We start from the raw sequence: 26,409 nt of genomic DNA, 5'->3' as shown, positions 1-26,409 counted from the left end.
TCTTCGCAATCATTGCTCTAAACTCTTTCTCGGGTAAATTGCCTATCTCCTCATCATTTATTTCTTTTGAGATTTTATCTTGTGCCTTTGCCTGAAACATATTCCTCTGCCACCTCATATTGTCTGAATTTCTATTTGTATTTTTATGTAGGTTAGTTACGTTTCTTGACCTTGGAGAAGTGGTCCTCTATGGGAGAAGTCCTATGCATCCTAGCTGTGCACTCCTCTCTTGTCACACAAGGGCCAAGGTCCAGTAGTCCTAGGGTGGAGTCTGGCCTGCATTTGCACATTTCTTCCATAGGCTTTGGGATTATTGTTTTCTTACTTCTGATATCTTCAGCTAGTGGGTAAGGCTGGACTAGAAGCTTGTGCAGCTTTCCTGGCAGGAGGAGTCAGTTCCTGCCCACTGCTGGGTGGAGCTTTGTCCTGACCCTTTTGGTGGTCAGGGCCTTGTCTAAGGGTATGTCTAGAGGTGGCTGTGGGCTCAGGAAGTCTGCTGATGAGTGGGGCTGTGTTCTCACCCAGTATGTTGTTTGGCCTGAGGCTTCCCAACACTTAAGCCTGCAGGCTATTGGTAGGACTAGGTCTTGGTGCTGATGACTGAAGCAAGATGTCAGCCTCCAGGAAAGCTCATGTGGATGAACACTTTCCAAATGACCCACCAGATTTTATGTCCCCAGGTTGAGCCACAGCCAGCCCCCACCTTCCCAGGAGATCTTCCAAAACCAGTAGGTAGGTTTGGCCTGGGTTCCTATGAAGTCTGCCTCTGCCCATGGTCCCAGTGCACATGAGAGTCTGTGTGCATTTCCCAAGAGAGTGAAGTCTCTGTTTCCCCCAATCCCACGGAGCTCCTGCAGTTAAACCCTGCTGGCCTTCGAAATCAGATGTTCTGCAGTCTGCTCCTCCCAATGCTGGAACCCCAGGCTGGGAAACCAGAAGCCTGACATGGGGCTCAGAACTCTCACTCCTATGGGAGGGCCTCTGCAATTTAATTATTTACCAGCTTGTGGGTTGCTCACCCAGGGGGTATGGGGCCTGATTACATCACAAGCATATCCCTCCTACTGTCCCACTGTGGTTCCCTCTTTATGTTTCCAGTTGAAGAAGGTATTTTTGCTAGATTCCAGTCTTATTTTTCAATGGTGGTTTAGCAGCAGTTGTGGTTTTGTTGTAGTCATGAGAGGAAGCAGGCTCGTGGTGCTGCTACTCCGCCATCTTGACCGGAAATCCTGAGTGTCATGTTATAAATATAGTGATTTTCAACTGCTAAGTGGAAAGTTTCTTGAAGTCTTAATATTTTCTGAGCTTTCCTTTATATGTGAACTAGGGATACGAATGCTTGCCTTGCAGAGTGTTGTGAGGAATAAAAGGGATAATGCAGGCAAAGTACTTAGCACAGAGTAGATGCTAAATAAATGATGTTTTTGGGTAATTAATAAATAATAGTGTTTCATTGCTGTCCTAAAAGGTAAAGACTTTACACCAACGGTGACTGTCAAGTCTCTCCAAGAGACTTCTCTGCTCCAGTTGATCACAGACTGTTGTTGTATTTCATCACTTTCCCAGGTCATTCTAGAGTTGTGCTGTTTCTTATTGAGCCATGCATAAATTTTCTTCAGTTCCACACATTGCAGAGAAACTAGAACCTTTTCAGCAGCTGGAAACTTCTTGGTGGGTTCTGGCAAATCTGCAAGCATGATTAGTGCCTACCAGAAAAATGAGATTCATCTGTAGCCTGGAAAGGTTAGGCCGAGGTAGTTGTGAAGGCTGAGTAAAGACTGCAGCTGAATTAAACTTAACTTTGCTATTTATGTTTTTCTGGGGCTGTGTAAAAATAGAAACCAACAATGTTGTGCAATGAGAAAACACAAGCATAAAGTTGAAGCAGGAAGTTAGTTAAAGACAATGAAAACAACAGATCTTGTTCTCATCTCTGAGAAAACAAACAAGCCACAAACACATCAGCCACCACTGGAGAGCTTTAGTGTGTACTCAAGAGAAATGTTTCCCTATGGACAGAAGCCCAACCCCCCCAGAACTACCCAGCAGGCCCTTTATGTCTTGGCCGTACCCCATTCATGTCCCATTAGTAGCACTCCCTCCTCACACTACCTCCTTCTCAAATATCTGGTGCTTCAACCAAACCAAATTATTATCCTAGAAACGCACCTTTTGTTTTCAAGCTTTCATGAAGCTTTCAAAGTCTGTCTTTTCCCATTTTCCTTCTGGTGAACACCCTTCACCCTTCAAATGAAATGTTCACGCCACATCTTATCCTAAACACCTTCACCCGAACCCTTAAACATTTCAATGAAAACTTAGTTGTCACATGATCAGTAATTGATAACTCATAATATATACAGTTATAATCATACTCACCATACTCTACTCTTCGTCCTCTTCCTCCACTTTCTCTGCCTTCTCCTTCTCCACTCCTTCTTCTTTTCTTCTAATATCTGCTTTTATTCTAGAGCTGTACTGTGTGGTAGCCATGAGTTGTATGTGACTATTTAACTTAGTTTAAATTAATTAAAATTGAAGATTCCTTTCCCCAGTCATATTTCAGATGTTCAATAGCCACATGTGGCTAGTGGCTGCTGTGTTGTACAGTGCAGATATAGAATATTCCTGTTATTGCACAAAGTTCCATTGAATGAAGCTGTGGTACAGTATAAGATTCTTGACAGTAGGAATCATGTCAAATTTACTTCTCTATCTGCAGAAACTAGCAAGATGCCTGGAGGTTAATGAAGGCTTGCAAGAATGAATGAAACTTAGCCTAGACTGAAGACTCCAACTATAGGTTTGAATTCCCAGTGTCTAGGCTTTTCAAGAAAAACACCAACTTTAATTTCCTTCCAACATCCCCAAATGTATCAAATCCACAAATTCCAGGATAGAAGCAGAAAAAATGATTCGGATAGGTTCTTGCATTCCTACTTTAATAATGCTTCCTAAATGCGTTTTCCAAAGATATTAGAATCTTGAACAAAATAAGAGTTAAAAGAAGGGAAAATGAGGTCAGGTCTTTACCTTAGATGGATTTCATTTGTAATCCCATATCTGTTTTAAGAGGCTCATTTGTGGGGAGAAGTTCTTGAAATCCCCAAAGCTTGTTTTGACAATTGGTCACTAGGGTGACTGAGTTTATTTTTGCCAAAATTCTCATCATTTTTGAGAAAAGTGAAATATGTCGCCATTCCCTGAAGGAGAGCAAACATTAAATGGATTCACTGTAAGCTTTTGAGATAAGAGCTTTCAAATTCTTTGCTGAGGTAGTGAGATGAGGATCTATGTAGAATATGCTATCATTAAGAGTCAACTTCCAGTTAGAACACTTCCTCACACCATAAACAAAAATAAATTCAAAGTGGCTTAAAGACTTAATCGTAAGATAGGACACCGTAAATTTCCTAGAAGAGAACATAGGCAAAATATTCTCTGACATAAATTGTAACAGTATTTTCCTAGGTCACTGTCCCAAGGCAATAGAAATAAACGCAAAAATAAAGAAATGTGACCTAGTCAAACGTAGAAGCTTTTGCATTGCAAAGGAAACCATAAACAAAATGAAAAGACAACCTACAGACTAGGAGAAAATACTTGCAAACAATGTAGCTGACAAGGGCTTAATTTCCAGAATATACAAATAGCTCATATAACTCACAACAACAAAACCCAAAAACAACTGAATCAAAAAATGGGTAGAAGACCTGAATAAACATTTCTCCAAAGATGACATCCAGATGGCCAGTATGCACATGAAAAGATGTTCAGTATGCTAATTATTAGAAAAATGCAAATCAAAACTACAATGAGATATCACCTCACACCAGTCAGAACGGCCATTATTAAAAAGTTCACAAACAATAAAACCTGGAGAGGGTGTGGAGAATCAAGAGAACTCTCCTGCACTGTTGATGGGAATATAATTTGGTGCAGCCTCTATGGAAACAGTATGGAGATTCCTTAAAAAGCTAAAAATAGAATTACCATATGATCCAGCAATCCTCCTGAGCATATATGCAGAGGGAACTCTTAATTCGAAAAGGTACGTGCACCTCAGTGTTCATAGCAGCACTATATACAATAGCTAAGACATGGAAGCAACCTAAATGTCCTTCGACAGATGACTGGATAAAGAAGATGTTATGTGTGTGTGTGTGTGTGTGTATTTTTTTTTCCAATGGATCCATACAATATATATGGCTACTTAGCCATAAAAAAGAATGAAATAATGCCATTTGTAGCAACTTGGATAGACCTAGAGATTATCATACTAAGTGAAGTAAGTCAGAGAAAGACAAATATATATCACTTATATGTGGAATCTAAAAAATGGTATAAATGAACTTATTTACAAAATATTAACAGACTTACAGACATAGGAAACAAACTTATGGTTACCAAAGGGAAAAGAAAGTGGAGGGATAAATTAGGAGTTTGAGATTAGCAGATATAAACTACTCTATATAAAATAGATAAACAACAAGATCCTACTGTATTGCACAGGGAACTATATTCAATATCTTATAATAACCTATAATGAAAAAGAATATATATGTGCATATTTATGTATATAAAACTGAATCACTATGCTGTACACCAGCAACTAACACAACATTGTAAATCAGCTATATTTCAGTTAAAAACAAAAAGAATCAATTTACATGTACGTTCATGTTAGGCCATTTAAAAGTGTACTGTTCCTCTTTCCAAGATGATGCCAGAGTCATGGGACTTAGAAAGATCACATAACTTGCCAGAGTCCTAAAGCTAATTAGACATCAATTCCACTTGGACCCCAATCTTCTAACTGCAAATTTTGAGTTCTTTTCAAATTCACCTGAATCACTTCTGATCTCTTGTCAAAAGTAACCATACTTATTGAATCAGACTCTTCAGATTGGGAGTCTGAAAGTTTATATTTTTACCAAGTGCCCAAGGTGATGCAGTATATATTAAAACAGAATGTGTTAATTCCCACTGGGATTAAAATCTCATTTTAATATATATGGATCTTGTATAAAAGATCTTACAATTTAATCACCTGCTTGGGATTTAGAATTGAGTCTGGTTATTTCACACAGATACGAAGTCACAGACTCTTAATTGAAATGGATGCTGAGGTCATTTATTCTCTTTCTCACCAGACACAGGAATTATTGTTACCGTACCCCTGGAAAGGACCAAGTAACAGTTAATTGATTAGCTCCATTACTCTGGGGGGAAACTGCTTCCATTGCTGGGCTGTCCCTCTTATTAAAAAGCACTTTCTTCTCCTGAGCTAAATACACCTCCTTCTTGGTCTGACTAGGACTTCTAGAGCAACAAGAAATGATTTAGTGTCCTAAGGAGTTGGCTATTCTGGCTGAAGGGAACTTAGAGATCACATGGTTGAATCCCCTCATTGTTCAGATGAGGAAACTGATGTACATTCTTTCTCAACATTCATTGACAAATATTTTTTTGTGTTCTTACTCTTTGCCAAGCCCTATACTGTGTACTGGAAACACAGGGACAAAAATGGAACTGGACTCTGCTGTTCTGGAGGTTATAGTCTATGAGGAAGACAGATACTGTCACAGCAATATACCATTTATCAACACATTGATAAATACTGTGGAGGGAAAAAGAGTGGATAGTGAGGATATCTAATGGGAGCCTGTCTGATCTGGGAGGTTAGGGAAGGCACCCTCAAAGAAGAAATCCCTAAGATGGGCAAAAGAGTTATGAGTTTATGAGGGGAGAGAGGAGACTTTTAGGCTGCAGAACAACATCTGTAAAGGCTATTAGGAAGAAGGAGGGAGTTTTGAGAAATGGAAAGGGTGGAGTTTAGGGAACAGTGGGGTGAGAGGTAGGGTGAAACTGGAGGGGGGACAGAGGCCTTGTGTACTATGTTAAGGATTTGTTCTTTATCCCAAAAGCAAATAGGGAATTGTGAGAAGCTTGTATTTTAAAGTGTCACTTTGGTTGTCCTGCAAATCTTGGATTGTAGGCCCAGTCTGAGTGGGTGTGAAGACACTAGTGATGAGTTAAGAACTTACCGCACAAGTTCAGGTGAGAGATAAAGGTAACTTGGACTAGCGTTTTGGTAATGGAGATGGAGAGGAGTGGTCAGATTTGAGACATACTCAGGAGTTAGGAGAAGTAAAATTTGTGATAGATTGGATATATAGGGTAAGAAAGAACTAGCCAAGAGATCCAGTTAGAGGGGGAAATGACTTATCTAAGACCACATAGCTAGATACTTACAAAGCAGAACAAAGAGGCCAAGGTCAACGGTCCTAAAGTCAGGATGTGTAAAGGGGCTGGACTTTGGCTACACAGTCAGCAGACCAACTTTGAACACTGGCTTTGCCATTGATAAGCTCTGTGATCTTGAGTGGTTTCCTTTACCTCTTTGAGATAGGGATGAGGATGATAAACACACTTTTTTCATAGGTGACTTGTGGGGAATTAAATGAGATGTTTGTGAGGTTTGTAAGCTATTACCATGCCTAACACATACCAGACACCAAAACAGTAACCTAGCTGAGGTTATTACTTATTTTACAAGGAGCTATTATATCTTCCTTGAGTTGTCTTCAGGCTTTTTCCCTTTGCTTATTTTTCAGATGTTATGATTTCCAGAATTATTCCACTTTCCCAAATACTGTTGAAACATAGGCTTTGTATCAGACGTTCTGCTGGGCTCCAGTTACACGAGATTAACAATCTTGTGGTACTTACAGCAAATGGAACTAATACAGTACTGAATTGTGTAATAGTTGAATGTCATATAGCCACTGACTCTGCCTCTGATGACCAGAAAAGACTTCCTAAACTAATATTTAACTCAGCCTTGAAGGATGAGTAAATATTTTCCAGATAGAGAATAAGCAAGAAATAGCAGTAATGGTGGTTAAGGTGATATGGGACATTTTATTAAGAAGGGACACCAACTAGAAAAACAGAAAAACATCTCCGTCTCTGAGCACCTGCAAGAAGTTCAGCGTGATTGAACTGATGATTACTTATGGCTGAGTGGCAGAATATATCATTGGAAAGATAGACGGGCTAGACTGTAAAAGGATTTGTAGGTTAAGCTAAAGGTGTTAAACCTCATTCTTTAGACAGTTGAGAGATTCTGAAGCTTTTTAAGCTGAGTGACCTAATCAGAATTTTGTGTAAAGAGGTTTTTTCAAGAGATAAAATTTGTATTTTTTTCTTTAGTGAGTCATTGCAAGTAGTCTCTAGAAAGTCTGATGTTGGAATTGCTAGGGAAATATTGCTTAGAAGGAGATAGCCTTCCTCACAAGGTATCTTGGAAGAAGGAATGTAAACATTCTGTGTTTTTGAGTGTTTCAATGAAAAGACTGCTCAGTCCCTTGGGATTGATCTCTGGGAAACAAAGGAAATGATGGGTTTGGGTCCGTATTGTAGTAGATACTGGGACTACTGGTAATCAGTGCATGTGGAGCTGAAGCAATTAAATGGGGACATAAACATGTGAGCACACTGGTGCCCAAGTGTGTGGATAAGTGCACACAGGGTTATTTGTCAAGATCAGAATCATCTGGTTGCACTTCCCAGCAGTCTAGAAAGAACAAAGGAGAAAATGTGACCTTCACACAGCTCACAGTATCTGAAACAAGGGATATTTCTCCCACTTGATTTTTCCTCTTGAAACAGAATCTATATGACTAACTTAAAAATAAAAATCTTGTTAAGAGAGTGTTCTATAATGAGTCTTCTTTATCTGGTTTTGTTCTTTTATGAGCACCAGAATCTTGATGGTTATAGCCAGGTGTGTCCTGTTCAAGTTTTCTGTATATAATCATATTTTGAGGAGTGCTTTATGAAGAAGACAAAAAGATTTGTTGACAGTGGCTTAACTTTCATTATGAAATAAGGACAGTTCATAAATACACACTACAGCAAACACATTTTAAAGAACTCAGTGGTTCCAACATGCATATGATTCTTTTGCAGAATTTGCTTACAAAATTATTGTGGTTTCACCTGGATTTTACTCCAACTTGTTCCAAATTGGTCATTTTCACCCATTATGTCATTTTGTTTTGTTAGCCTTGACTGTCTCTATATTTGCTTGTGCCTTGCCCTGTTTTTTTCTTTGGTGGCTGGATTCTCTCTGTGTTCTGATTGCATGAAGGTTTTAAAATTTTTTTGGTTGGAAATTGCTCTCTCTCGAGTTGGAACTGAATATGCATTCCCCCATTTGTGCCACACCATGACAGTTCCTCTGTAATACTGTAAGCATCCCCTGGACAATATGGGCTTGTGATCATTATCCAGCTACATCTTTGGTGGGATATACTTTTGTTCATGTGTAATATTGATTCAGAGGTCCCTTTGTGCTCAGTAAATCAGGGCATAGCTATCCATGCCACCCAACTTCCAAATATTGGCACTAGTTCTACTTCACTACCTCATCTGTTTAGGAACTTTGTGTCCTGTCATCTTCATCCTGGTCATAAAATGTGGTGCTCAAGCATGCAAATCATTTTGTTATTAACCATTACTGCTTTTAACATGTAAGACTTGAAGACTCCAAATAGTGAGCTATTTAAGACAACAAGAGAAGACAAAAGAGCTAGACCATACCCTTCTGGTATATAAATATATGCATTTGACACACAAAGCAGAAATGCCTTTTTATGGATAGTTTAACATTTCTGTTTAAACAGCAATGCTGGTGATAACGTTTTCTAGATAAAGTATATATAGTGGTAAAGGACATTGCTTAAGATTTGTGAGAAAAGGGATATTTCTCAGTACATTCAGCAAGCATGACTTCTGTTGTTATTGTTGTTGCTTTTTTTGGTACATGCTACTTTTGAGAATCATCCTGCTAAGGATAATCAAACACCTGTCGGTGTTGGAAGCAGTATTCTTGAATCTTCCTTACTCATTTCCAGTTGGCTTTCTCTATTATCCAGTGCTCTTTAGCCTTAAGCTCTTTCTATTTCTTTACAGTCTTGCTTTTATATTTTTAGATCTGATGCTTATATATGGTCCTTGATTATCAGGTTTGTTTCATAAATTTGGGCATACGTTCTGTTTGAGGTTCTTTCCCCTCTGCATCTCTTCTATATTTTACCTTCCTCAGTCAGTCCCCCTGGAGCCTAATTTCTGGCCATCTAAACCCAGTTTTTGGAGTAGGAGGGACTAAAATAGGATTTAAGAAAGGGGGAAATTTGCTCAATGGAGAATGGGAAGCTAAAGCAAAAAGGAGGGATATTTGAATTGAGATGAAATGAATGTAAAAATCTAAAAAGATCGGTTGACAATAACCCTCAGTTGACTGAAAGATCAATTAACTAGACTCTATCCCTCAGACATTTCCATTAGCTTTGAAAAAATTCTAAACAAAGTCATTAGAAAAACAAAACAGATGGATGAGGTCTGGGACTTCAAAAGAGGCAAAGTTTAATACAAGATTTTAATGGGACCCACCTGACAAAACAAAGACAGGACTTGAGCTTGTGCTGTTGGAAATAAAGAGACAAAGAAATAGAGGGACACAAGACAATATCTATTGGGCTGCAAGAGCTTAAATTAACCTTTAATGCAATTTATAAAGCACCAGAGCATGCACAGGACCTAGCGAACCTGCTTGGAATTAACTTCTGATGTTGCTGACTTCAAAGGCAATCAGGACGTAGACCTCAACAAGGCAGATCTTCCCACAATAATATAGGAGGCATGTTTCATGGCCAAGGACCCAGCAAAAGAGTTCATTGCTACAGATCAGACAAGAAAAGTGAAGTATTTCTCTGTAAGAAGACAGTTTTCCAAATTAGTTGCCGGGTCCTAAGCAGAACATTCAAACCCCATATGCTAGACTCTGAGGGTCAGAGGCCATAGAAAGGAGATGATGTCATTACCAAAAGGCAGCAGCCAAACTACCTGGATTTTTATTGTCTTTTCTCACAGTTGGTAAACCTTAGTTAGAGCTTAACCAGTTATTGCACAATCAACTACAAGACATAATGGAACCTCAGTGGGTAGAAGATTCAGGCTGTGTATCGCACTGTGGCTAGAATCATAACCAGACTGTAGGACTGACCCAAAACACAGTATCTGAAAATGCTTTAAGCTTCTTCCACCTGGCTAGGCTTGACAGCCAAAGGTATTCAGCCTGGTAGCAGACGTGACAGCCTGGTAGCAGACAGCTATTTGTAGCAGGTAATTATTTTACTCAGTTCACGCTCACAGCTGTGGTTATAGGTGGTCTATTGATGATAGGTCAGGACATCAGCCACCTGCTTGGAAAAGAAGCAGGCACCAGGCTCCTGGAAGATGATGCTGGCCAAAATTAGGTAGAGTACCAAGGCCACAGATCACTAGATAGTGTTGAGTAGGGCTCTACCTTATAACAGTGAATGTGAACTAAAAATTAGGACCCAAGGAAGAAACTCAATCATATAGGCCTAATAATTTTCTAGTAATTGTGAAAAAGATCACCCTGTAGATGCATTATATAGTTGGTCTAGGCAGCTAGCCTAATTCCAGAGTTTTCCGAGCATGCTAATATACTGGCTGCCCCAGTAAGCACTGGCTCAGAGACCAAGTAGTAGAAGGCTCCTCAGTTGTTACAGCAGAGTAAGGCTTGGAGGAGGGATTGACCCAGTTCTAGACTTGGCACAAACAGACTTGCACAAGCTGGGCTGCTTTGTACCCATCTGGAACTCAGATAGTACAACTTCAGAGGACCTGCCCACAGAGTGTGTGTTTTAAACCTTCACAGTGTTCATGGCTCTAACTTAGGGCATAAGCAAAGGTGTTAAGCTGGATATTCTCTGTCTCTTTAGGTATGTCCAATACCTCCTCCACCCTGCTGTGTGCCCAGAGAGGCTGAACTCAGTGAACCACATCAATCCAGCTCCCTTGCCCTCTGTCTGCTCACTGGGTTCTCCATCAGGAAGGCAGGGCATACAGAGAACAGGTAGAAGGAGAGGGGTATATTTCCCCTTGCTCTGTCCCTGCTGGGCCATAGTTTCGGAGAGGCTGCTTTCCTCACTCAGGGCCACACCCCGTCACACGACCCCTCCTTCTGCTGTAGCCCTCACTGGGTTCTAGTGGCCACTTCCTCCCTTTGCTCTTTCAGGCTTGGCTAGTGGTGGCTTCTACACTGCTTCTGGCTGTGTCCCTTCTTGCCTCATCATCTTTGTTGGTTTCCCTAAAACACGCCACTGTCTTTATAAATACTCTTTTCATGAAACTCCTTTTGTATCTGCCATCCTGTGTGGATCTGACTGATACACAGAGGTGTAACCAGATTTAAATATGAGTATTTTTAAAAATGTAAGTATTTTTTTGTTTTAGTACTTATACTAACAGAAAGCTGGAAACCAAATTTCCATTGATGAAGGATTGATTAAATTAGTTATGATCTGTTTATATCAAAAGGTAATTTTAGCCAATAAAAATCATGTTATTGAAATATTTAATGACAGGGGATAATACTCAATATATAATGCTGAGGAGAAAACATGGCATATAAAATAGTATGTATAGAATGGTATCATATCCCCCTCCAAATACATATATTTATAATGTATAGAAATCAATAGGAAGAAAATATAGCAAATTATTAAAAATGGTTATCTCTGGTACAGTTGAAGGTAATTTTTGTTTTCTTGTTGTTGTTTTATATTTTCCAAGCCTACAACAATGGAAATGAATTACTTTATAATAATTATTTTATAATGAGAAGAAGCATTATAAGAAACAAAATAGAATACCTATGATCTGAAAAGATATCCATTACTTGTGGAGGTACTGTCATATTGTACAGGTTGTCATAGTATACTTGTTACACATTCAGGTGAGTCATGGTTATCAGTCCTTTATGTAAAGTGTCTGTATAAAAAGACTTTTTATAATAAGAAGGTATGGGTGTCCTTTCTCTCATCAAATCCCGCAGAGACATGTTACCTTCCTGTAATATTAACCTTTTTCAGCCCTTTAAGGATAAAGTGAGTCTGAATGTGTCACATGCTTAAAATTTTCCAGGGAGAATGCTTGACTCAAAAGTCTGTGTTGTAGTACAGAGGAGTAAACTTACCACATCTGATGACCAACCATATAAATAACAAGGAAGCAGGAATCAAGTAACTCATTCATGTATGAAAGCAGAGTAAAGTAGATATCATCTCTAATTTTTTAATGTGCTCTTTCTGTTTCTGCTCTTTGAAATGTTGGTAATCAATTGCCCATGAGATACCCCCCAACCTGGAAATGTCCGATAGGTGACTCAGGTTCAACAGGTCTTGTATCCAACTCATTAATTTTTGTTTCCCCCTATTTATGCTATTCTTTCTCTATCTTGATGAATGTTAGTGTTATCAGCCAATCCACAATGCTTTCAGGATGGTATGTAGAGTTAAAAATTCAAATCTGATTCAGATTTCAGGGTAAGCACACATATGATTTATAGGTTCCTGGACTAGACCTTCTAAGACTTGACATTTATATCTGTGCTCTTCTTGACTGGCTCTACAGCCTCAAAATATCATAAAAACATCCATGATGAGAAGATGATGTCCCTAAACTTGTGGATTAAGGATATCAGTGTAGTTCTCTGTCATGCCATTAAACCCCATGTGAATCATACCTTCATTAAATTACATTGTAATCAATCCCATCAATTCTTTCTTTTTAACAGGTACTGACTTTGGTCCAAGAAGGAGGAGTCCCAAGTGGTTAAACTAAAAGTGAGATTGAAAAAAGCATTTTCCCTTATGTAATGGACATAAATAATCTCATGTTTTATGGACTTGTGTTTTCATTAAATGGAAGATGGTAAAATGGCAGGTATCTGTGCATGTGTAATAGTGGGTGTTCATATGGATGATCCCTTTTCTTCTCTGGGTCTTTCTTCTTATTTGTGGCCACTGTTTTGCTTCTTAGAAGATTGTTGGGCTGCCTCGAAGCTTTCTGCTAGGACTTCCTCAGGCCCCTTTATGCCTTCTCTAGGTCCTACATTGGAATTCACACTTTGCTGCGTTCCAAGTGAGGCTCATCTATAACATTTTAATGAGTGGGGCAATTACTCATGTACATGAGAAAATCTCTTATAATTCTCGCTTGAGTCCTGTCCAAGTTTGAGGTAAGAGATAATTGTGCCTCGGTTGGGAACTCCATACTCTGTTTATGGTATTTAGGCTGTGTTTGTCTTTCAGTAACTTCACTATTTCCCTCCCTCTCTGCTGACTTTTATGGAAATCATTTTCCTGCTGCCTGAAGTGTGTCATTCTTCATGTTGCCAAGAAGAAAGCCTCTCCATAGAGAAAATGACCCATCTCTTCCCCTCTGCAACCATCTCACTTAATTATGCATTGCACTTGGCCCCTGGAGAGCCCAGTGAGGAACATGTGGAAGTCCTGGCTTGATCGCCGAGCCCTAGGGTCTTTGTCAATTATCATCTGGCACCCACGAGTCTAGCCAAATTTACAGGCATGTCTGTCTCTCAAAACATGTCAGGCCTGAAGAGTGAATCACTTTTTTTTTTTTTTTGGAGCCTTTGTAAGTAGAACAATCTTTTCCATTAAAACCCACTTTACTCTCTTCTCAACACCCCAGAGCCTCTTGAACACACCTTCCACTCCATACGTGATGCCTGGGAGACTGCAGTTGAATAACATTACTTGTTTCCCAGGGCTCATGGCATGCACAGACACCTTGCAGAACATGGGCTTTGCAAGCAGACAGAGCTGAATTTGAGAGGCATTCTTCTGTCAGCTAGCTGTGAGCTGTGGAGAGAGCTACTTACATCTCTGAGGCTGCATTTTCTCAACAGTAATGGAAATAATTAACATTTACCTCAAAGGGTTGTTGCAAGGCAAAATTAACATAATGCATACAAAAGTAATTTGAAATCTGAAATGCAATAAATATTAATGAATTTAATGAATGAGAAAAGCAGCACTGATTAACCATATTCCTTATCCCTCCCCACTCTGCTGTTTAAGGGAAAAAATAGCTTTGTTCTCATCTCTTTTTATTAGGATGTTATTATACCATAGAATCCAAGAATCCCATCAAAGGTTTCCTTTTGGGAACCAGATTTGTAGTGTTGTACACAAATGTCATACCTCCTGGGATACCTCTTTTGACCTTGGCCTCTAATATTTCAAATGAATGGTTTTCCCGCAGTACTTTGAATGTTTCCATTTTTTTGAGGATGCATCCCATAGCTCCATTTGTTCCAGTGCCTGTTATACTGCTTTGGGATTGTTTGCTAGGATCTCTTAATAGGCTTTAAGACAACACAGGATCTGGGTTCCATTCATCTCAGTCTCCTCAGCATAGGAGATGTGCAAAGGAGGAGGTCAGGATATGACTGCTGGAGAAGGAAAGAAGAAGGAAGGGAAGGTGAGAGAAGAGAGAAAGGAAGAAATACAGACTCGCTATTCTTAGAAGTGTAATCAAGGGGCACTTGTAAATGTTCTATGAAACAACCATATTGGGAAAACCTATCATTACACCCTGGTTTCAAGTGGTGTTTTCATATTTGGGAGGAAATACATTATTTGTGTTTTGGACTAGTTCCATCAATCTGATCTCTCCATCCCTGTCCCAGACTTCCTTTGGAGTTGTGTGGGCAGAATGAGGAGGTCCCTGGTTTGAATCTGTACTAAAGGCTAATGAATGTTTTTCTGCTCAGAGCCAGTGACTTGTAGTTGCTGAGGAGGAGATGGGGAGGAAAACCCTCCAAATTAGAATTCTTGGGCTTCTGCCTTACCCTCAGCAAGGCATGTAGCTGCTTGTGCTATGAGAAGACTCTGGGAGTTGGAAGATGACAGCCAAACACTGCTCTAAATGGATTCATACACACACACACACACACACACACACACACACACACACACACACACTCATATATTATATAAAAATTTTTAAACATGTCAATCAGAGGTTCTGCCAGTTTGATGTAAAAAATCTGTGTTGGTGGATTTCCCCAATAAAGTGAAAGAGTTGAGCTGTTTGCCTTAATTTTCACACTTGTCACAGAGTCTGCTTCTTCCCATTTTAAATAATCTTAGCTAAAATTTGCAACTCATCCAGACACATGACAGTGACAGGAAAATAGCACTGGTTCTAGTGTCAGAGGAGCTGGATTTTAATTCCAGCTCTGTCACTTACGGGTTGTGTGACTCTAAGCATCCTTTGAAACCTCTCTGAGGCTCAGTCTTTTTAAAGTGGGGTCAATAATACCTACTTTTCTAACCTGTTGGGAGGTTTAAGTGATTTGATGTGCACAAAGCACAGTGCCTTGCTTACAGCAAATTCTCACTATGTCTTGGGGGATGTGTCAAGGACAATGATTTCTTTGCTGTCTTTTAAGGCCTACAAGTGATCTTGAGGACTGGCATGGGCTGCAGGTCTGTGTATTTTAGAAGAGACTGCCAATAATGCTGCTCTACCAGAACCATGCGGAGCTCTTCCAGATGGCCAGTGGTCACAAGCAGCTTCACGTGGACTCCAGGTTAGCTAACTAATGGATATAGTCATATAATGTTTTGTAAACACATGCACACTAGTGGTGATGGTTTTTCTTCTCCTCAGTTATGGAAACAAACAAATAAAACAAAGCATAAATACAGGACAGAAATAGACTCATGGACAGAGAATACAGACTTGTGGTTACCAGGGTGGGGGGGGGTAGAGGGTGGGAAGGGATAGACTGGGATTTCAAAATTGTAGAATAGATAAACAAGATTACACTGTATAGCACAGGGAAATATACACAAAATGTTATGATGAATCACAGAGAAAAAAATGTGACAATGAGTGTGTATATGTCCATGAATGACTGAAAAATTGTGCTGAACACTGGAATTTGACACAACACTGTAAAATGATTATGAATCAATAAAAAATGTAAAAAAAAAAGATTATTCATTATATTCCAGATTTCCCCACCTACATTTTTCAATGTATTCACTATTCTTCTTGGAGGGACTGGAAAATAAAAAGGATAAAGACTTGTAAACAACAACAACAACAAAAAAAACAAATAAGGCTTAAAATCCCTCCATCCTGATCAATAACCTGAACATGTGTTTTCAAGTTCCTTCCCAATCTTGATCCACATGCAGGTAAAACCAGAATGCAAAAGCTTTTCAGTGTTTTTCTTTTTAAAGTTAACTCATCTGCTGAACTGATTGTTAGCCTAGAGTCTAGGCAGGGGTGGTGCAGAGCTTAAGTCTTGAGGCTGGACCCTCCGTGCATTTCTTATAACGAGCAGAGGCAGTTAGTATCTCTTTTAGAGAAGTGGTTCTCAACTGGGGCAATTTTGCCCCCCCCAGGGAACATTTTTCCCCCCCAGGGAACATTTAACAATATCTGGAGACATTTATGCTTTTCACAACTGGCTGAAGGTGGGCCATTAGCGTCTGGAGTGTAGAGGCCAGGGATGCTGCTGAACATCCTAGAATGCAAGGGACAGATCCCCAGCAACAATGAATTACTCAATGTTGCTGAGGTTGAGAAACCCTTCTCTAAGGAAAGAACTGGAGGCAATGGAGTCTAAAAACCCTCTGAAAGTAAATACAAAATGTATGTGTATGTGGATTTCAGAGCATCTGAAGCTCTTATGAGGTTCTCAAAGAGCAAGAATGGTTCAGAAGCCTGCCCTAATGTGAGTGAATGGCTTCCAGTCCTGTTAAACTTGGCTGTAACCAAATGGTTGGCATTTCATTCACTTGCCTATCAGAAGAGGTGATTGTCAGTGAGGGACATAGGAAAACTGAGTCAGGGAGGTAAACTTGGGCACTTTCCCTGACAAGAAACAACTGTTTACACTCTTCTTGCCAGATCTGTCTCTGTGGTAGAGACTGACATCTGTATCTGTCAGAGCCTGTTATTAAACATTCAAATCATGTTAACTAGAATGGTCTGTACTTAATAAGGACTTTAATTTTTTTCAATCTAGATCTGTATATGGTGTTACTGTAAATTCATCACAAAGTCCCTACAGGGTAGGGATTAGGTTTTATTCATTTGTATTCACATTGTTTGTAAGCAACTGCCACAGTGTTAACAGTCAATATTATGTGCTACAGTGAGCAAGGGAATTGAACTGATTTTGTCAACACTAGTATGTCAACGTTACAGGGATATTTCTTCTTATGAATTAGCATATTGGTTGTCAGGCTTATGCTTCAGGCTTCTGTAAGTTTGTGTAAGTTGTCCTCCCCAAATCTGACTGCCTTTGGGACAATGGCAAGATTGAATTTCAGAGTCTGCAGGCTGAGGGGAAGATACAGATATGTTGTGTATACATTAGGACAGTGCTGCCTTGTGGGACATCTTAGGAGAGGGAGAGCCAGTTAGCCTTTACCTGGTAACACCCTTACAACTCTGTGTACCTTCATTCAGTTCTCTAACATTGGGTACCAGAGGGAGATTGAATGAAGCTGACATGCCAGTCCTTGGCTTGACTGTTCTCGGATCTCCTCCTTGTCCCTCCTCTGCTTCCTCTCTATTATGTAGAGGCTAATCCTGAATCTGTGGTCCCAGACTTCCCTTGACAGTTGGCTTGTGGCTTGGTTTGGCCAATGGGAATTACTGGCAAGAGATTGGACAGTGGACAGAAGGGAAAAGCCAAGGTATTTCTCCCCATCTCAGCCTTGGGCAAGATCTCCAGCAGTGGTGATGTTTCTTCTATGCTTTGTGGAAGAATTCTGGGTTTTATGAAGGCTAAAGCTTATACAATTTTAGGGAGCCTTTAAAGGAGAAAGAATACACATTTAGATCCAGGGCTTTAGAAGAGACCCAGGAAGGCAAGGATCTTCAAAGCATAAGCCTCATTAGCTTCATGGTAAATCTACCCCTGCCAAGTCTCCAGCATCCACTGAATGATCAGCCCCTCATTCCCCCTTTTCCACCCAGCCTGGAAGTGGTAGCGGCTTTCTGCTTCCTGGGTCACTGCACCATCATCTGCTTAAATGTCTCGGTTTCTCTGTCACCTGGATTATTAAATAATCAGTTACTTTTATTGAATTCCATCTGTATTAAGTAGAATGATTTCTTATTTTTCTGGTTGGACCCTGACTGATAAAACAAGTTAAATCAAAGTTTAAAAAAACTTGATAAAATTATTTTTGTTGTCCACAGTTTATAAGGAGGAGACTTTTTGCTTGATATGGATAAATAACTGGTAAGAAGCAGCTCAGTACTATGGAAAGTTAAGGTAGGACAGTCATCACTCCTGATATTTTGGGGATACTTCAGTGGATTTTATATAACTGCTCTGAAGGTGCTCTTAATCCTAAGATAATCAGAGAAGGGCATTTTGATTTCAGAGAGCAGGGCCAGATGAGCTGGGAGTGCCAATAGCCTGAAGATTCATTCATTTCTTGAAGTGTGTATTGAGTACCTACTACAGGTCTGGTTGGCTGGCACTCAGCTAATGAGGAGTAATTGCAGCTACTAGAGAATTTATGATCTAGTAGGAGACACAGACCCTGAATGTGTGTGCTTTCCACATTGTGGAGGAGTGCTGGATGTCATGCTAAGGAGATGGTGTGTCTCAGGCTGCAGTGAGGGTTTTTGCTCTGAAGGTGATAGTTTCTGTACTTTATAAATATAGCAATGAGGAGGAGACTCTGAAAAGGCAGGAGAAGGAAGTGGGAAGATGGGTTATAATATGATGGCAAAAGCTCAGACAAGAGTTTGGCCAGCAACTGGGGCATTAAAGAAGAAGGAGGAAATGGACAGATACAACTCAATAAATGTGGAGGAGAATAGAAGGAGAAGTCAAGAATGTTTGAGCTTTTTACCTTGGGTAGAGAGGGTGGCAGTGCCATCAACCAGGGCAATAAGTATCTGCAGATGAGCAGGTTGTTGATGGGAAAGTTGAGAGTTTGGCCTCAAACACCATTATTCAAATCCAGTGTAGGACAAGAAGGTGTGGAATTCCACCAGGGTCTTGGCTTTGCTGTTTAAACGCATGAGAGAGAGGGAGAGATGGAGGGAGAGAGGTGAGTTCGGATGGAAGAAGATTCTATATTCTTGGGGTTGTAGGAAGCATCTGGAACCAGGATAGGTAGTTGTGGTATCTCCTAGGAAGAAGATTATGGAAAGAGAAAGAACTCTAGGAAAAAACTCTGGAAAACTCATACCCAGAGATGGACAGAAGAAGAGGGGTCAGCCAGTGTGTACTGGGGGCGGTCATGAGGGTGAGAGGAGCGTCAGGAAGTCAAGAGAGGGGTGGCATTCCAGAAGTGATGAGTGGTTAAAGTGATACAGAAGTAGGGCCAAGTAGGGTGAGACCTTGTTTTATTTGGAAAGGTCACTAATGACTTGCCCAGAACATTTCAATCTTGTAAGGAAGGCAGAAAAGGACTTCCAAAGACTAAAGGGTGACTACCCGGTAAGAAGCAGCCATGGCTTTGGGATGCTCTGAGAGCATAGAGTGGCAGACAGAAGGAGACAGTTGGTGTCTGAATGGGGCATGAGAAGTTTCCAGTATGTTTGCAAGTGAGAGGAAGAGAGTCAGAAGATAGGAGGGGAGAGAATACTTGGCACTGAGCAGTGTCATCATCCATGAGTGCCCTCACTTTCTAAGCAAGTGGTTTCTAAGTAAGCAGGAATCTCAATCCAGTCTGAGATGAGTCTGTCAGAACATCTGCAACCATGAGCCATGACTCTAGAACCCGAACTGTTCGCAGATGATAAACCAGCTGTGCTGACTGTGAAAGCTGTGTTCAGAGCTTTGGGCCATGAGGGTAGTGCTGTTGCCATCTAGAAGAAGTAATTGAGCCTCTAGGTGAGATAGGAAATGAAAGAGTGATATATGTGTGCTTAAAATGTGTATTGATGTCTCCATTCTGTACCATAACTGCCCTCCTAGAGAGAGAGAAATTGTCGAGTAATCTCTGTGCCTTGTAGATTCTGATTGGAAGCTGGGCACGGGGCCAGCACAGCTTGTCAAACCAGGTTACGTGGGAATGTGCCCAAGGCTGCTGAGAATAGGCAGTTCTGATCTGTGTGTATGGGCTTGTTAGACTCAGGCTGGTTTTTGCTTTCCATCAAAGGGACACCTGAGCCTCTCATGTAGGTAATAACTCTGGGTTTGTCCCCATTGCTCTATTTGCTTTGGTTACTGGTGCTCCACAGAGGAAGGCTCTGTCTTGGTGGTGAATGGATGTTTCCTGAGAGCATTCTTGGCAAAAGGCTTTTCCACTGTAATAATGGTGATTACCACTTACGGGGGGCCCACTCTGTGCCCAAAGCTCTGCCAGGGACCTCGTGTGCATCTCTCACTCACAGCAGGCTGGCCAGGTGGGCATTAGCCACACCAGGAAACTGTGGCTCCACAAGGTTGGCTGAGTTACCCAGTGTCATACAACTGAAAGTTGCTGGGCTGAGTTTTTGTTGGATCTTTCTCCCTCTGAGACCACTTCTCAATCAGCACTGTGTTCCAATTCTCCACTGTGTATCCACTGTGTGCTAAACAGCCCCCACAGTAGCCTGCGTAAAAGATTATTAGGCCACATGACTTACTCCTCTATTGTTCCTTTCAGAACAGATGTTCCACACAAAAATATCAATAAAACTGCTCCTAACTTGCCTCCTTGCCTTCAGTCTTTCTCTCCCCTGACAATCTGCCTTTACAGTGCCCCCAAGGGAACACTCTTAAAGACTACGTCACTCCTGCGTCTGAGCTCTCAAGGGCTCCACATGGCTGTTGGATGACAGCCAAGCTCCTTACCGTGGCACACAGGGCAGCCCTTTATGACTTGGCTCTTGCCCACATCTCTAGCCACATCCTCTGCCTCCAGACGACTCACTATTTTCTCAAGCAAGACGCTAAACAGGTTCCCATGCTCCTTTATCCCTCTGAGCCTTTGTTCAAGATATTCCTTTTGCCTGACGTGTCTTTACATCCTCCTCTGCTTGGTAACCCAAATGGCACCTCCTCTGTAACACTGTTCTTCAACTGTTACAAATGGAATAGTTCTAGAACATTTCATGTGGAATTTTCCTTGATTACTTGTCTGATGTCCTTAAAGTTGGTGAGCAGAGCAGCAAAGTTCTGCATCCCATGCTCTACTTGAAGTCAGCTCTGGGCCTGACATGCAGTGGGAACTCAGTAAATGTAGTTCCATTGAGGCTAAGAGTGTTTACAGATGCCACTGAATGTGGTGATCTTGGAGGCTGGTGAGTCCCTGTGGGGTCCTAACTTCATCATGATGCTTTAAACTGAAATTGGCTGGAGAAAGCTGGGCTGGAGAAGAGGCATCTATCTAACCTTTAAGCTGAACTAGGCTCAGTCTACTCATGAAGAACTGCAATACCTTTTCTATTTCTCTTCTGTGTCCAAAGATGCCTTAGGAATCATAATGAGAAAGTTTTACATAGGGAACTTTTTATGGCCCACTGCAGAAAAACACAAGGTACTTAATAATATGACCTTAATAAAGCCTCTAACTTCAGATTCGATCATTGTTCTCATAGAGATGGGGCCATACCATTTCTCTCTTCCCCCTTGAATCGTATCATGGTGTCACACATGTATCACATCAAGTAGCTTACTCTATGTTTCAGGTAGATGTTTTCCAAACCTTCATTAAATTGAAGAGCTCTGTTCCTATAAAGCAGGGAGTATTCTTGTTCCCAACTTAGAGTTGGGAGAACTGAGGTTCAATACAATTTTCAGAGATCTTATCCTTTGCAAATAGAGCATCATTCTTCATTTTTTCACTTGTAACACTGACTTTTATCATAGTCAGAGTTCCATAAAATGACCATTTTTAGAGCAAATAGGATGCCATTCTCACTACAGTGTCACTTCTAACACCCCCAGGAAGGATGGATGGCCTCCTTCTTGTTCTTTATGGTTTCTGACCTTTACTTTAGGGACTGAGTACCTATCTGTCAGGGCTGGGGGTTGCGTTGATCCCTCTGGTTTTCCATTTGTAAGTGTTAGTATCTGGCACATACTAGGTGCTCAGTGTGATGTCTCTTACAGAGCTACTTCACCTGCCCTCTTCGTTGGGTTTCTAATTAAAATAATCCCCCCCCCCCAAACATAGCCTCTAGGATTTTAGAAATGCTCATGACTGGGCTTAGAAAAATACTTCAGTTAGACATTCTGATGATTGTTTCAAACAAGGAGGAGAAAGCACATACCACAGTGAATGAAACATTCCAAAATGGCAATGCTTTGAGTGGCTCCAGTGCTTCCTGTTCTCTATTCTTGCTATTATGTGGAGGTATACTATTACTTCTAGGCCTATCCACTATCATTGATGATCTCCACATGGATAGTCTTTTGGCATCATCTCGCTTGCCAGTGAAATCCAGCTCTCAGAGTCCTGCTGTGGACATTGTGTTGTTTTGTCTACTCACAGACCCGGGAGGGCCCTTAGATTTCATCTGATCCAAAGCTTCCTCTCCAGAGACAGATCGGTGGAGCCCGGGTGGGGAGGAGACTCACACAACGTACACAGGAGTTAAAGCACAGACAAGAGTGGACTCTTCCTACTCTTTTCAACCCTCAACCTGGTGCTGTTAGTATTCTTTCTACGTTTCCTGAATTTAGGTTTATTACCATTACCTTATTAATGTCAACTCTTGATGACTTTGGTAGAGGATAAGCATCCCTGTCAGTGTTTTACCAGGTCACTTTCTGGAGCACACAAGTGCTGAAGTTCTTGTGCGTGTCCAGCTCCCTCATTAACATCTCTATCTTGTCTTTGATTCTGCCAAAAAGAAAATGTAATTTCCTTTAGACCGGGCGGGGAGAGAGGATAGTGACATGATGAGAGAGGCTTATCTGCTCTGCTAAATTGGAAGGGAACTAAACTGCAGATATAGTTTGAGAGTTGTTACAAAATCTTGATGCTAATTACAATGTGGATTCAGATTGCTGCCTCTCTCACACGACTGTGTGGATACCAACATTGAAGTCCATGACATTTGACAACAAACAAAAATCTTTATTTTCTCTCAGCTCCAACAAAACCTGTGTGCATATAGTGTGTCTTTCCAAAGACATAACCAGAGAATTAGTCATAAGAGTGATTGGTCTTCATAAGACATTACTTGCAAAAGGAGCTCTTGAGTTTAAAAAAATGTGGCCAGTGTCGGGTAGGTGGAATCCTACTAAATTAGAGCATGGGAAAAGGTTTGCAAAACTAAAACTTGACCCCAGGCTTTGACTGAAAGTCAAACAGATCTGCTTTTTAAATTTTTTTATCCCACAAAGGAAAAGAAAAAGTGAAAAGAAAAGATTTGATTGACTTTTGTTTTTCATTATTTTTTCATTTCACTTATTTCTATATTTCTGGCTTCCAACTGTGAGTAGAGAAAGTGCCAAAATATTAGGCTAGGTAGTCCCCGTGGAATTTAAGTCTGACCAAAGGCTGAAAATATGAAAACTCCACCAAATGAAAGAATCCAAATTCCAGGCCTGTTGTGCACACCATGAGTTTAGGGACATTTTACTCAGACTTTTTAAGGTTATTACATTATTATGTTTCACCAAATTAAGTGTTTGAACATTTTCTAGTTCATTAACAGGTCTTAAAGTAAGGAAATTGGTCATGAAAAGAAGAGGTGTGGGAGGTATAAGGAATGACTACCTTTTCAGCCCTTAGTATTACTGTGTACATATATCATTTCATAGAATCCACGTAAAAGTTCTATGAGGATTCATTTTGCAAGTAGGGAAATTGAGTGCAAGTTTCCTATGGTTGTACAATTAATAGGGGACAAAACTGGGATTCAGAATGCAATTTGATTCCAAAACCCATGCCGTTTCCACTTCTTATTTCCTGATCACCTATTTGGAAAGAACATGAAATGACAATCCTCTTTCTCTCTTTCCTAGTCATCGTAATTCCTGGGCTCTGGTTAATTGAGTTTGGTTCCTTAAAGTAATAGTAATTAATTTCCTCTAGTAAGCCGAAAACACTGGCCGGGACTTGAGATTCTTAAGTGTGTTTAGATGCTGAACTGGGGTCTAGACTGTAATAGCTATGTCTCTATCGTTTAATGATGATTTATGGCACCATGACGCCCCTTTAAGATTATGGTATCAAACCATTCTTTTTTTTTTTTAACATTTTTTACTGAGTTATAGTCATTTTACAATGTTGTGTCAAATTCCAGTGTAGAGCACAGTTTTTCAGTTATACATGAACGTACATATATTCATTGTTACAGTTTTTTTTTCTGCTGTGAGCTAGCACAGGATCTTGTATATATTTCCCTGTGCCAGGTATCAAACCATTCTTAAGTTAGGCAGGCTAGTGTGGGTGAATAAGTGGTGAATTTATGGTCAGGAAACTGCAGTTTAAATTCCAGCTTTGCTGTTAACGTGTTGGGTGACCTTGGGGAGCACTTCTTCTCTCTGGATCTGAATTTTTTCTAAACAATTAGAGGGTTGAGCTATAGGATATCAGGTAACTTCTGACTCTGACATGCTGGTATTTTGTCACACCTGATGTAATTGGAACTCTCATGAAGGCAGGGACTTTGTTTATTCACCATTGTATCCCTAAGGCCCAGAACATGTGCTAGCACGGAGTTGGCATTTAGTATACACTTACTAAGTGCATAAATGAATTTGCTGCCTATATGAACTCAGTATATATTAGTCAACTAATATTTGTTGAATACCTGTTGTGTGCCAGGCATTGTGCAGGGCATCAGACACCCTTGAATCTGTTGCTAACATGGCCCATATGGCACATACTAGTAAGCATAACTTTTTTGTATTTTCTGTCAAGTACTATTTTCCTCTCAGGTCATAAAATGGTCTTTTAAAATTGTTAATATTAGATTCAGTTTTACTTGAACATCTACTAAGGATGGGCCAGGGATCCTAGGTAGTCAGTTGTAGTCAGTGTTTACTTCCCATGAGCTCTTCATTACTGTTTTTATCTCCATTTGAAAGTTTTATCAAAGTAAGTCAAGTGGTACATGTCTCCAATATTATTATCTCTACTAGGGTTCAAAGCTAGGAGGAGGTGAAGATTAGTCAAAGGGGTAGCAAAGTCAACTCCATACTGCTGAGATAATTCTAAAATTGTCACTGCTTTTCAAGGCCTCCTGATGATTTCTTTTGGGGTGATGAATATTAAGACATGGCTTACCCAATATCCCCTTGGGGAGGGTCACATAAGGAGCTCCCACCAAACTATTCCCCCTGAGGGACATTTTCAAAACATAAATTTGACCATGTTCCTCTCCTGCTTACATTCTTCATTGTTTCTCCATTGTCTCAAGGTAGAATTCAGGCTCCTTAATACCTCATTTGTAGAAAGGAAAAAGGGAAGGTATATGTTCTTACGCATTGCCTATTAGTGATGACAAGGCATGGTGCCATTTGCTAAGAGGGAGCCATTGTTAATTGAATCATGGCACAACTAAGGGCCAGCCTTCTAATTCATTTCTGTACTTCCTCCTTTATTTACCTCAATCTTCATTTGTTCTTTTGTTCTTTCACCTATTCACCCACTTTACTCATTTATCACTCACTTACCCATCCACTCACTTGTCCATTCAGTAATTTTTCTCATTCATGCAACATTTGTTGATTACTTACTTTTTCTCTTTCCATCTTTCTTTTTCTTCCTCCTTGTTTAAATCCTCTTGGGATTGTCTCCTATCCAGATCACTTCTTTGGATTTGCTCTTAAACTGCTCATTAGCACATTGGATTGGAGTGGGGCTAGGGTAGGTTCCTGGGGAAATCACTGAGCCCATACCTAGCCTGTTTGCATACTGAGGAGTCACTAAGGACAGGTCATGGCAAGGAGTGAGAGGTGAAACACCTGGATCTTTATCTAGACATTCAGTGTATTTTCTAAACTTGAGGGGTTGGACTAGATCTTTTATCAAATTGATCTTATATTCAGTACTCTCTGTCTGAGATTTATAGATATATAGCACAAAGGGAGTTCTGTAGCAAAAAAAAAACAAAAAACCCCCAAACTCTTGAGAAACATTGGTCTAATTAAAAATAAACATTTGATTAATAGATTTAAAAGATGTCAGTACTGTGGAGCTTCTTCTTAGAGCCTGTAATATGCTAGTACATGTTGTGATTCTCTAAAAGGGAGCTACAACATGAAGCTCAGACATCTTGAGAGATTAGAGCATTTAGAGTAGTTGGGTGTTCCTCAATTTGTACAGCCCTTCAAATTTTCAGAGAGTGAGCTGGGCAGTAGGCTTGGTCCTTCCAAATTTCGAACTGTTGAATTTAATAAAATACAGTAGTTCCATTAGAGAATAAAGGACATCATTAAGTCTTTAAATATATGGTATAATTTGACACACTGAAACCTGGCAATGGCAATAGGAGAGATAGTGGGCTAGGTCTTGGGGACAGTGGATTGGGTCACAAAGTTTTTGCCTTTTCTTCTTTGCATCATCTATCTCTTAC

General features: G+C 40.3%; 1 long non-coding RNA gene across 8 annotated transcripts in view; it reads left to right on the top strand.

Moving 5' to 3' along the window:
- LOC140696123 (uncharacterized) overlaps nt 1-26,409 on the top strand; it is a 673,002-nt gene that overhangs the window by 157,202 nt on the left and 489,391 nt on the right. For all 8 annotated transcript variants that reach the window (XR_012072172.1, XR_012072170.1, XR_012072174.1 and 5 more), the window contains 2 exons: nt 12,674-12,722; nt 15,356-15,496. This is a non-coding gene — a long non-coding RNA (uncharacterized lncRNA). The remainder of the gene's footprint in view (nt 1-12,673; nt 12,723-15,355; nt 15,497-26,409) is intronic.

Source organism: Vicugna pacos, chromosome 4 (genome assembly GCF_048564905.1).
Source record: "Vicugna pacos chromosome 4, VicPac4, whole genome shotgun sequence".
Lineage (NCBI taxonomy): Eukaryota > Metazoa > Chordata > Mammalia > Artiodactyla > Camelidae > Vicugna > Vicugna pacos.
The sequence above is the reverse complement of the archived record's forward strand: the minus strand, read 5'-3'. Positions and strand labels throughout refer to the sequence as shown.